This window comes from Temnothorax nylanderi, unplaced genomic scaffold (genome assembly GCF_030848795.1).
Source record: "Temnothorax nylanderi isolate EJ_2023f unplaced genomic scaffold, tnyl_v1.0 TNYL_tig0030_pilon, whole genome shotgun sequence".
Classification (NCBI taxonomy): Eukaryota; Metazoa; Arthropoda; class Insecta; order Hymenoptera; family Formicidae; genus Temnothorax; species Temnothorax nylanderi.
The window spans coordinates 1,440,480-1,452,857 of NW_027249092.1; the positions used below are offsets into that span (position 1 = coordinate 1,440,480).

At 41.7% G+C, this 12,378-nt stretch overlaps 1 long non-coding RNA gene across 1 annotated transcript; it reads left to right on the plus strand.

The window, feature by feature from the left end:
- Positions 1 to 520: 520 nt before the first annotated feature.
- LOC139770443 (uncharacterized) lies at positions 521 to 8,834 on the plus strand. Its single transcript, XR_011717741.1, has 3 exons — positions 521 to 701; positions 7,691 to 7,805; positions 8,404 to 8,834. It is a non-coding gene; the product is annotated as an uncharacterized lncRNA (long non-coding RNA).
- Positions 8,835 to 12,378: the final 3,544 nt, after the last annotated feature.

Below are 12,378 nucleotides of genomic sequence, written 5' to 3' on the forward strand. Positions count from 1 at the left end.
CTCTATGAAAGATGTACCACAATTGTTCGGCAACATTTCAAAAAAAAATTTACAGATTCTTACGAGTTATAATGCTTCATGTGTGCATATAGTTTTTGATCGCTACTGCTCGCCGTCTATTAAAGATTATGAACGTTCGTTGAGAAGAATTTCTTTCGAATAATTTTCCAACGGTTTCCTCGGGGTACATTTGTATATCGGTACATTTGTATTTGTACGTTTGTAGACGCACGCGTTCGCAGAAACGCTCGTGTACGCGCGCGCGCGAGCTCATTAGCCCGATATCGCGCGGACGGCGCGAGTGTTACCTTCGCTCTTGCACCTTGCTTTCTCGCGACGGGGCGACAGGTGCGATCTCGTATCGCCGTCTTCGTACGGCGGTCGGCGTTCATCCGTCCTCGTCGGCCCTTCTCCGATAATAAGAGACATGTCGGTGGGACGGGGCACGTGGCATCGAAATAATTGCGGGAAGCGCTCCCGCGCGTTCCCGAGAAAGAAAGAACGCGCCGGAGAAATCGGCAAAAACCGATACACTCGATCCCGCGCGCGCCGTAACGCGATAACGGCCGAGTAATATGATAATGACGCTGTATGTTTCGTGCGCGAGCGTGAAACGAATAAGTCAGATGATAGAGCGGACGAACGACGAATTCTTTAGTTAAAATTCTCGCTTTCCAATAATCGTGCTGTTGATTATCAAGGTATGTACATGTATATGTTTGTATATTGACATGTTTAAAGCGTTAAAAGAAAAATAGTAATTATGTTACTACATACTTTACTGAGAATTTTATTCTATGGTAATATTTAATTAATAAAAATTAAAGTATTTAGTTGTGTATAACTATAGTAAAATTCCTTACGGTTGTAATGAAACTCTTGTGAGCTTTGTGAGATGATACTTACGCCTGATACTAGGCCGCACCGACCTCTTCTAAGCTAGCAGGACCAAATCGGCAGAATCAAACCGGACCTATCAGAATATTTAGTACCCATTTTGTACTAATTTGTACCACTGGTGGGGTGGTTTTCTTGCGAAGAAGTTGTAGCTCAATAATCGAAATGCATGTATTTTGCGAGCTCATAAATTAGTAAACGATATTTAGTCGCAAAATAATTAATTTTATTCATTTTAAGTACAGTTCTCTATTAAGCCGAAAAGATGGGATGGTTTTCTTGCAAAGGGGTTGTAGCTCAATAATCAAAAGGCGCGTATTTTAAGAGTTTATTCTTAGAGTTTATACGCTATACGAATTATATCCGCGATACGATATATTTAAATTTTTCTCAACATTTTTCTCTTGAGTTGAATCAATTAAAGGGTTGTTTCGGGGTTAAGGGGATGAGCTCAAAAATCGAAACTATATCACTTTGAAAGCTTATAAATAGCTCCTAATTCTGCCGTAAAGATCAATTCAATATCTATTTTTAAACGTTGACTCAGCCCCCCCCCCCCCATAAAAAATATTAAATTCCTGTTCAGTGTGACGAGCTCAAAAATTTTAATCTGCAGGATATGAAAGCTCATAAATAGCTTGTAATTTTGCGCTATTTGTTTTTTAATTTCTGCAAGGTGGGGGGGGCCAGCTCAACAGGGGTCTTCCCAGTATTTGGAGCGAACACGAAGCAGTTCAGATTTACTGTGCTTTCATCTGAATCTGACCGATCGGAACCGATCGCTTGCAATCATTACATTTTATTTTTCCTGTCGTTGACATAGCTCTAAAAATTCGCGAAAGGATATAATCCGACGGGTGTGTAAAGCTGGCACTCCTACTTTAAAATTCGATAGTTCTGATTAGAGAGTTTCAGCTTCTTTTCAAAGAGTATCTACACGATTTACGTTGAGGAGTTCTAAAGCTTTTCGCTTGACTAGCGCTCAATTCCTGATATTACGAGATCGCAAGGTCACGCTATGCTACAGGTAATAAGGGAAATATACACGGAAAAAAATGATGTATCAACAGCATCATTTTTTGTATCAACAGCATCAGTGTTATTGAGATAAAATTTATTGATGCAACACATCAATATTAATGAACAAAAAACATCAGATAAATTTTTTAATTGTTTGGTCCAATAATATCCAATTGAATTAACTACATATGCTCGTAGCAGCCCGTGACATCGACATTTAATTAAAGCAACTTCTTTTTTTTCCGTGTACAGACTTGCGATTCTTTCCGGCAAATTGGTCACGAGGATCCCTGAGAGATACCTATACATCACACTGCGTATTGTGTTGCAATGTCAGAAGGTGCACGAGCTCGAGCGCGTACATTCCTTCGAGAGCAAACAAAGTGCAGCGATTAGGCACTAACAATACTTGTATATGTAGGTATGCCAGCCATTCTATTAGCCATCTTATGCCGGGTACTCACTAAAACCGTGCAACGTGCAACGCAACGATTGCTGCAACTAGTGAGTACGTCTTATTTCGGAACACATTGTGAAAAAATTGTAGCAACCGTTGCGTTGCACGTTGCACGGTCCTAGTGAGTACCCGGCCTTAGGTTTCGCGGCGAAACGCAACAGGCAGAGTATACTAATGTCCAGCGGCCATTAGTCAACCGCGAATTTCTAACACACGTATTTGCGTTGAGAGTACACTAAGCTCATCTTAAATCGGAGATATAATCACGGAGGGAGTTTGTTATCCCGGATACTCACTAGAACCGTACAACGTGCAACGCAACGGTTGCTGCAACTAGTGAATACGTCTTATTCCGGAACAAACACATTGTGAAAAAATTGTAGCAACCGTTGCGTTGCACGTTGCACGGTCCTAGTGAGTACCCGGTTTTATACGAGTAATAATGATATAAATCTCACAGCATCGATATATATGCGTATTAAAGATGCAATGATAAGATTATCGTTGCATTTTTAATAAGCAACGATAAGATTATTGTTAAACAATATCAATGAGTAAAACGCATAATTTAATGCATTAAGTACAGATAATCATGACGAATTAAAAAGTTGAAGAAAGTTACGTGTAACGTGCGTCGGACCTACTACCGGTAATCATGCTGGCCACGGCGGCCTCGCTCCCGTCCACGTTGTTAACAGTGGCAAGGCTACTACCTTTTGTGAATCATAGCTGGCAGTGAGTGCATAGCTGGTCCCTCGAGAGTAGGAGCCAGTTATCGGGTATAGAAACGATTACGCCTCTTGACGCACGAGACTCGTGCCGTGGTCCCCAATAGCCTTCTTCTTCTTCTTTGATTTTATGGCACCTAATCCCCCTCGGGATCACATAACGGCCAAGAACAAGTCGAAGATAATAAATACAGACTCGAAAGATTCAATCTAATCTCGGCGCTGATTGCATTAACAATCTTAAAAAATTATTCAGGACAAAACACGTCCGAACATGTCCACGGTCTCCACGAGATTTGCCCCCAGTAGCCGTGTCAAATTAAAATAGAAATAAATAGTAATAAGTTATTTCGTGAATGGATATCTATGTGTGTTAAACGTAGTGCACTGGCATTGCGTTTCAAGCATACCCGGCGAATTGTCTTGCCCGCGACGGAGACCACGTCGACCATCTCGCAATCGATCATCACGTCCAGCACTTTAGACAGGATGCTCACCTGGAGATCGTGAGATAGCATATCGAAGATTGCACTGATCCTTTTCAATACGATAATGCTCAACGACGTTTGATCGCCGGAATCCAATACCGCACAGGGTTCGTGTACCAGGATGCACGTCTTGAAGAGCAACCACACTTGTTCATCCTTCAGGGCGTCAACCGTGTTTATGGTAAAACGTTCCAGTATATTTCGTAAAGCGTTACCGGCTGACCGGTTTTTTTGGATCTTCCGTCAGCTTTGGTAAAAGCTGAAGACCCATTGGAGCCAGTTGCCGTAGGATTTCGGTGCTGTTGACGTTCACCAGAATATCGAAGAGCTGGGATCTTCAATCCAGAGGAATCTTTGGCGCTTCATTCTGCTGCGTCACTACGTTAAATATTAATTTCTGAGCTTGTTGCAACTTTTTGTGTTCCTTGATTTGATGAGACACATGTGGATCTGGAGAGAGCAAGAAATAGAAGCTCAATGCAAGATGATCAGGTTCATTGCAGATTTCCCCATTCTCTGTCGCCAGTTTTTGTAGTAACACGAAGAACGGTTCTGCGGTGAGACTAAAGGTCTGCGTTAGTTTCTTTAGAATGTCCACCGCCACTCTTCTGCACTCGTTGTTCCGTCTCGTCAACGAAAGCAGCAAATTGGTTACGAAGTCTTGATCTTGGAATGCCCACTGAACGGATTTACACTGATTTGGCAGCAGTAAGGAAATCTGCAAACAGTGATAGGATGTTTGCATCTTGACGGGTTTTGTGTAGAACTGCGCGAGAAAGCAGACGAGATCCTTCACTGTGGCAAAATGCAGCTGGAAGAAGATTTGCAGACATCTAGAGTAGTGCTTCCGCCAGTGTCGGTTGTCCATGCCCTCAATGAACATCTCGAGGAGTCGTAAGATCAGATTGCTTCGCTCCGCGTTATTGTCGAAGTCGAGTTTTGACTCAAACTTAATGTTCAGCCGCCTATGTACCATTTCAAGGACGTAAGTACCCACTTGATTCCTTCAGACGTGAGCTTCAGAGCCATTTGAATATTGTGGCCGGTGATGTTGTTGCAGTCGCGCAGTAGCTTGACGCGTGGATACGTCTTGATCATCTCCGTGGCCATCTCGATGACATCCCGTGCAGTGTTCACCGGCATCGAGCCCACGGGTACCCTACAGACCGAGCCTAGTAGGATCATGTTGAAGACCAGAGACGCCGCGTAACTGTGCGAGATTTGTTGCCGCATGGAATTCAGTGGCGCCGGGGCTCGACTCGCAGCGGTGGCGGGAATCGCGTCCGCTTCTCCCACGTTGCAAGGCCGGCCAACTTCGACACCCCGGCTAAAGTAAAAGATAATCGCATGCTTCAATGAGCTTGGAACTCTTAAGGAGGGTCGTTCAGCGCCAACACGTGAGATTCGTGAGATAACTATAATATGTCCATAAATCTTTTATCCTTTCTGCCATAATTCACAAAAAGTAATAAGCAATTCACAAAGCGTAACAAATAATGTTCACATGATAATTTTAAATGCCATAATCTACTTTACACTAATCTACTTTAAAATAAATATTAACTCATTACGCGTTATTAATCCATTTGTCATAACTTTCTCTTTTCCCTCATGTGTAAAATATATATTCTTAAAATAGTTACTGTTGGTGACGTACAACAATTCTTTTGATATAACATACCGGCCTTTTTCGTGGGACCGTCGAAAGCCCCTTTACGCTACCGCCAGTACATCCATTAATCCATTTTCGAAATTGGTGCTATAATACTGTTCTTCTCCATAAATTTCACTGATTTCTCATCCTTAGACTCAAATTCAACGGTCGAGTCTTCAAAACGTTTCACCCCTTTAAATACTACTGTGGATGATTGTAAATTCATACGTACAGTTTTATTTATTAGATCGTGAAAAATTTCGAACTTGCAATCTATTATAAGCGTATCTGTAAAATGATACTGAAACATAGATGTCGAGATTCTAATTAACTGATATATCATCCAAAGTGGAATTTAATGATAAAGCTGATTCAGGGGGATACATCATAGTAGTGGTACATGAACGCTAAATGTTTTACTAGTACATATATAAAATTCATTACACTTATTTGCGAACCAGTTTGACGCGTAACATTCATTTGAATCATATATTGATCTGTTTCTGGAAACGATGGAGACTTTATCGTATCCATGATCTTAGAAAGTATAGTGTACAAATCGCAACAACTGACTTATTTTATATACATTTTACATTAGTGATATATATTAGCGATATTTAGACCCTGATAAAAATATGTACACGGAAAGAACGATTTTGCTGAAGTAGGTATCTAAAAACAAAACAAGTAACTTCCGTCGCCAGTAAATAATTCAAAACAACAGTCGTTTTGGTTCGACCCAACTGGCCAAATTATTATTATATGGAAAAGTATTAATTTGGCCAGTTGGGTCGAACCAAAACGACTGTAGGTATCTAAAAATTTAGCTAGATACAGATCTGAAAATAATTTTGTTGCACCATCAAAATTATAGTAAGTCGCTGAAATATGATAATGCTGTAAAAAATTGACATTTTAGCAATCAGTTTAGGTGTTCTACATAATTATTTTGATGATCCAACAAAATTTACTTTCAGATCTGTATTCAGCTAAATTTTTAGACACTTCAGCAAAACCATTCTTTCTGTGTGCTGCATATGTACGGTTTTTAAAATAAAAATATGAATTATATCGATTTCTTCGAGATACTCGGCGTCAACCATGATTGCGATATTTGTTGAACAAAAGACATTCGCGAATAGCAGTGGCATAACCACTAGGTGGCATCGACGCGGACGTGTCATATCGTTGCTCGAGCAAAGGATTCTTAGACCGTTTTATATGACTGTTATATTATTTACGCAACTAACATAAATATGAATATATTCACAAGCAGTGACATTCGCGGAGTATTTCGCGGTGCGTGCCGGGAGTCACAGTGCGAATGCATGGAATACATTCGCAAATTAGACAGTGATACAGCAGCAGCAGCAGCAGAATCGTTTATTTTGTGTATATATTGTGGTCATCCACCGACAAAACATGTATCCGTATTTGAAAAAAAACTGGAAGAAACAAGTAATACAGGTATGTACACCCTTAAGCATGTGTCGCCAAAAATTGTAGGTACGTAATGTACTTCCTGACTTCGAGGTACCATCTTCCCTTCTATTTTTGATGGTGCTTATGTCCCTCGTAATTACGTAGGATTTTTATTTCAACGTATACCTCCAATTTTTGGCGACACATGCTTAAGAGTACATTATGCTTAAGAGTACATTATGCGGTAAGCATGTATCGCCAAAAATTGTAGGTACGTAATGTACTTCCTGACTTCGAGGTACCATCTTCCCTTCTATTTTTGATGGTGCTTATGTCCCTCGTAATTACGTAGGATTTTTATTTCAACGTATACCTCCAATTTTTGGCGACACATGCTTAAGAGTACATTATGCTTAAGAGTACATTATGCGGTAAGCATGTATCGCCAAAAATTGGAGGTACGTAATGTACTTCCTGACTTCGAGGTACCATCTTCCCTTCTATTTTTGATGGTACTTATGTCCCTCGTAATTACGTAGGGTTTTTATTTCAACGTGTACCTCCAATTTTTGGCGACACATGCTTAAGAGTGTATTAGAATAATTTAAATAAATGATATTATTGTAGATTTGTATTTTTTAAGTTATCATTTGAGTTTTTGAAAACCACTTTTGCCATTATTCATAAACTTGGGTCGGATTATATTCTTTCGAAAAAATAAAATGTAATGATCGCAAGCGATCAGTCAGATTTAGATGAAAGCACAGAAAATCTGAACTGCTTCGTGTTCGCCAAATACTGGAAAGACGAAAAGAGAAGACTGCGCAAGAAATCAAAACCAGCGCCGTAAACCGCGACGTCGTCTTCTCTCGAAAAAATATGCGGCGTCCCGTCGAAGCAACGTCGAATTTTTCGACAAAACCGTCTCGTAGAATTTTATTTCGCGCTCGTCACGATCGAAATCATTCGATCGGAATAATCGTACTTTACGCTTGTGAAAGTATATCGCGTTTGTGAAATTTAGAAGTGCCGTGTGAGATCGACTATAGACTGTCGTAAGTGACAACATCACGAATATGGTCAGCCGTGTGGTGTTGGAGCAGTGGCGGAGCCAACCGACTGCGACGAAACAACGGCTGGTGAGTACATTTTTTTTATTACATTATATAATTAATTGTTTGCATATTTAATATTTTAATACCATTACATCATAATAATCGGAATTAATTGGTGAACAACTACAATTATTAAATAAATTATTTTATAAAATATTTTATTTGTGTTGCATCGTGTAAATCAAGTTATGAAAATAATTAAAAATAATTAAAGTAATGAAAATGCATTGTCTGAAATTCAGTATTTTATTTGAAAAGAAGGCCTTACAGCGTTCAAAAATGTGAATAGATCACAGTTTTATGGAATATAAAATATATTTTTTATTAATTAATGAGAATAAATTTTTCTAACTTCCAATTAGAAATACGTGTAATACCAATCAGCGTACAATCAATTTGTACATAATTTTTATTCGTGATTGTGCGTAACACACATCGAATAAATTAGTCATAAATTACAGCGTATTAGACGCGAAGTACTTGTACATCTTTAAATGAGTCACTGTCCAGTTAAGGATTAAAAGACTGCAGAAACAAACAGTGAGACACTCGCGTTAAAAGGGTGCAAAAGAAAGGAGCGTGAATCGTGGAAACCTTCGCCCAGTGCTTTTCGTTGTTGCAGGCGGCGCGGAGAAGAGGGGAAAAAAGAAGAGGAAAAATAATCATGAAAGAGACGAGGCCAGCGCGCGAAAAGTACTATCCAATGTGCCCGCGTACAAGTAAGACCTGCAGAACAATCGTACGCGTTCTCGCTCGCACTTTTAACGAGCAAACTTTCGACAAATAAATTTCGCGAATCAGCGCGCGTTTCGCCCGAAGCAGGCGCCCGTTCGTTACGCAACTGAGAAATCTGCGAGCGTCGGGCTGCAGTCTCGCGTCCCTTAACTACGAACAAGTTGCATCCGACATACAGAAAACTGTAAGTTGCGCATATATTATAATCTATTGCCTTGAAAAGGATAGGCTCGGAAATAAATAGATTCTAAAGCCTAGAAAATATTTTTGTAATTTATGTAAATAAAAGTGGTCAGTCACTTCCCTCCCCTCCTCATTACTCAGGACTACTAATTGTCAAAATACAAAATATATGTGAAAAATAATCTATAATTTTAAATTAAAGTCCATTAATCCTTTGCACATAATTATTGATACAATTATTATCACAATTACATATTAAAAGTAAATCATTAAATAAAAAGCTGATAATATGTAAATAATTTAATTTAATACAAATTTTAAATAAAAATGTGGCGGTCAGCTGTCCACCACGAGCGCGCGACGGTACGCACGCACCGCGGGCAGTATGACGGGAGGCGCGCGGCGCGGGCGGTAGCACGGCGGTATCGATTGATACCGTGCTACCGCCCGCGCCGCGCCGCGCGCCGCGCCGCGCGCCACCCGTCATACTGCCCGCGGTGCGTGCGTACCGTCGCGCGCTCGTGGTGGACAGCTGACCGCCACAAAAAAAATTTTAATTAACCGGAACCGAAAAAACTGTAATTTGCGCAATACTGATATTTTTATTAGCTAGAAAACCGAAACAGAAACTGAAACCTTTATTAAGTATTTTAATGTACCGAAACCGGAATCGAACCGATATTTTCGTCCGGTCCGGGTCCCTGCTTGAAATTGTTGAGAACAATTTTATAATCGCACAACGACGCGTGTAGATGAATCACACGCTCGTCGCGTCTCAGAAACACCTGATTAAAATATAGCAATAAAGAGCGAGCGATCGATGCTTGCTTCTCTCGTTGTCACCATTAAGTTATAACATATAAATCCACGACTCAGTTATTCGATCGGACGAAAATCCCTGTCCTCGATCCGGAATTTTATGCGACACCCGAGCGCTCACTACGTGACGCTATTTTTCTCCCGCCGCGTTATACGCGGATATGATTGGGTTTTTGCGTAAGCTCGCCGGCCGTAAACCTCGCTTTTAGGAGCCTGATTACGGGGGGGGGGGGCAATATTGCGCCAGCCCGCTCGTCGTCGACGAGCTGCATCCCGAATAAAATTCCGACACGATGCGCGGTCGCGATCAACGACGCGACGCAGCAATCAGTTCGACTAACTGCACGTCACGATTTTATCTGATAGATCTTGCCGCGAAATCGGCAAATGACTCTGGCTACGGTCAACGTGACGCTACAAATGCTTCGAAGCATTCCTCTTCTCTTTTCTTTCAATGAAGAAAGAAGAAGAAGAAGAACGCTCCAAAGCATTTGTTGTAGTGTCACGTTGACCGTAGCCTCTATCTCTCAATAAATGGCCACCTATACATAAATTCGCAGTCGTGAGAGCGGCTAATTACTGGAAATGTATCTTCCCCCGTTCACAAAATTCGCTCGTAGTCCAAAGAACTGCTCGAGTAAGCTAATTCCTCGCCGAGTTTCTCATTCCTAAATCCAAAGTCTCATAAATTCAGCGAATCTCTCTCAATGCGCGCTAAGATTTAGTAAAAAAAAAAAAAAAGAAAGAAAGGAAGGAAGAGCTCACCGGCCGATGCGCAACAGCGGAGTTGTAAGTTGTAAGTAACCCTGCGTTGATCTGTAACATAAAAATATATTTACATTAAAGCAGGGTCCAATCGATACTTGAAGTAAATAATTATATGAAGTAAAACATTATTCTAATAGATATCTGATTTTAAAATGCAAGGGAGAGAAAGCAACAAGCGAGAGAGAAAGAGAGAGAGAGAGAGAGAGAGACGCGACGTAATCTCTTCTCGCGTATGCCAGAGATCGAATACCGAAATTGCGGAATTACGCCGGTGTTAAACCTCGAACGGTATTGTACGAACAATGTCGTACACGTTTACAATATCACACGTAATGGGCGAATCAAGTCGCGCTTGAAAAAGTGACGGAAATCCGCTAGGACTGACAGGACAGCAAAATAAATAAATAAATAAATAATTACTTACCCCACGGTTGCCCCGCTGTCGCCCGATGCCTCCCAGGCCTCCTCCTTTCCTCGAGCCTCCTCCGTTGATCCGTTGTCGCATCTCCGTCGGCGCACTTAAAACTCACTCACGACGCGACGCGACTCATTCACTCGCGAAAATCGACGATATCGTCGCTTATGATCGCGCGACACTTTGCACGGCACTCCCGGTATTAATCTCGCGACGCGGCGCGTACTTGGTTACAAGGCAACGAAAGAATTTCGGCGGAGAAGCTACGAACGATGCTACCAATACGATCCGCGATCCGCTTGACGCCCGTGACGCTCGACGTCCCACAAGTCCCGGCAGGTAGACGTTAACATGGCGGACTTTCGTAAATCTCACATCTCCATCGACGCGCTCACTCACGACGTGGCGTCGGCGACAATAACGACATTCACTCGCGAAAATCGACTCGCGATCGCGATCGCTTATGATCGTGCGACACTAAAGGCACGGCACTCCCGGTATTAATCTCGCGACGCGGCGCGTACTTAATTACACTTAGGCTGCGTTCGCTTTGGGTGCTTTCGTGCTGAAAGCATCACTCCATCTTTTTTCAACATGTAATATGCAATAAAGATAGACTGACGCGAGGACTGACGTTTTCAGCACCAAAGCGCCCAACGCGCGAACGCAGCCTTAATTATACGGCGACGAAAGAATTACGGCGGAAAAGCTATACGATCCGCTTGTCGCCCGTGCGACGTGACGGCCGTGACGATGTCGTCCACCACGTCCCGCAGGTAGACGCGACAAGTGAATCTAACATGGCGGGCGGAATTTAGCAAATCGCGCGCGCGGGCCGCTGCCGGCGCGGCCAACTTCACTCCAACTCGTCAAGAGCAATTGTCGCGAGGACGCTACTTGCTCCTCCTACACCTGTACTTTTCGCACTTTGAACAACAAATAACATCGAGATTACTTTTACGTGTTGCAATATAAGCGACGTAAGAGGAATAAATTGATGAATTAAAATCAAAGATCAAAGAGAAATATCCGCGGAACATGCCAACCGAAAATAATACGATCGCTACTTTATCAATTACTAGGCGATTTTGGTTAACTGCAATTAAATTATCGACTTATGAAAACATTGTGTCTATTTCTCACGATCGCCAAATTGTCAAACACGATTAAATATGAGGTTAAATTATTGTTGATAGATATACTGTCGCTAGTCGCTAACACATCGCGGCGTCACTCGATGTAGAGTCCGTTCGATCCCTTTATCCGTGTTCCGAAAACGATGGACGACGGTCACCGGTCACTTCATTCTGAAGTCGAGCGACACGACGCGAGACGGCGAGACGCGAATCAAGTTGACGGTTGGGAAAAGCGAAATCAACCGTCCAAAAGAACGTAATAGAAAGTCACTATTATCGAATGCGACATACCTCGGCATCCGTATCTAATTCCGCGAAGCACATGTATTAAATAAACATTCGATATATTAGGGCTATCGCACAAAATTGCATAGGTTGCAAGGCCATTGCACGTAACAAAGTTTTAGTCATAATCGTAAGGCCGTAAGAAAATAAACCAATCACACTCGATTATTCTTCGAGCTCAAGGAGAATAATCGACTGTGATTGGTCTATTTTCTTACGGCCTTATGATTATGACTAAAACTTTGTTACGTGCAAT